Below are 870 nucleotides of genomic sequence, written 5' to 3' on the forward strand. Positions count from 1 at the left end.
AAAAAAAAAAAAAAAAAAAAAAGCATCATAACAGCGATATATGCACACCCAGGTTTATAGCAGCACAGTTTGTAAGAGGTACATCGTGGAAACAGCCTAAATGCCCATCAGCTGATGAATGGATAAAGAAGATGTGGTTTTTTATACAATGGAGTACTAGTCTACCCTAGTTATGAGCTTCAGATATTTATAGCTAAAAGGATGGATCTCGAGACCATACTCTTAAGAGGAATAAATTAGACACGTATGTTTAAATACTGAATTGTTTCTTTGGTGTGACAAACTTAAAGCGGAAATAAGGACTAAAATCTACAATAGATATTGGGAAATGGGAAGAAACTGTTCATATGGTGTAGGACCCCAACCGCTGTGTAGGCCCTAGACAGTCTGCATATAACAAAGTACGTTCCATTCTACTCTGCTCCCTCCCATCTACAGATAAGATTAGAAGGAAGTGTATGTAAACTTGGTATGAGTAAACAAAGGTAATGTCTTAGGACTTTGATCAAGACAGGGCATCCTGAGTCTGGGGTGACCAACGCAGGATGCCAGACTTGTCATAAACCAGACCCCCTAAGGGAGAGCAGGAAACTGACCCCCTTGGCCCCTTACTGTGCTTACCATCCTCTCCACTAGTCTTCACAAAGGGACTCCATGCTAATAGGCCAGACTGTGCTTCTTCATATGCTACTTGCTGCCTTGGTTAACAGCCCGCCCAGAGGCAAATGGTTTGACAAAAGGTGACCGTAGAACATTTCCTGCATAAGATAAGCAATGTGTTTGCAGTCTTGTTCTGTGAATTCCCTGACTCTTTGTTTAGAAAAACCTTATAAAAAGCACCTCAGCCCCTGAGCAGTTGCCTCTCTGAGC

This window comes from Fukomys damarensis, unplaced genomic scaffold (genome assembly GCF_012274545.1).
Source record: "Fukomys damarensis isolate Sample0158 unplaced genomic scaffold, DMR_v1.0_HiC HiC_scaffold_32, whole genome shotgun sequence".
NCBI classification, from domain to species: Eukaryota; Metazoa; Chordata; class Mammalia; order Rodentia; family Bathyergidae; genus Fukomys; species Fukomys damarensis.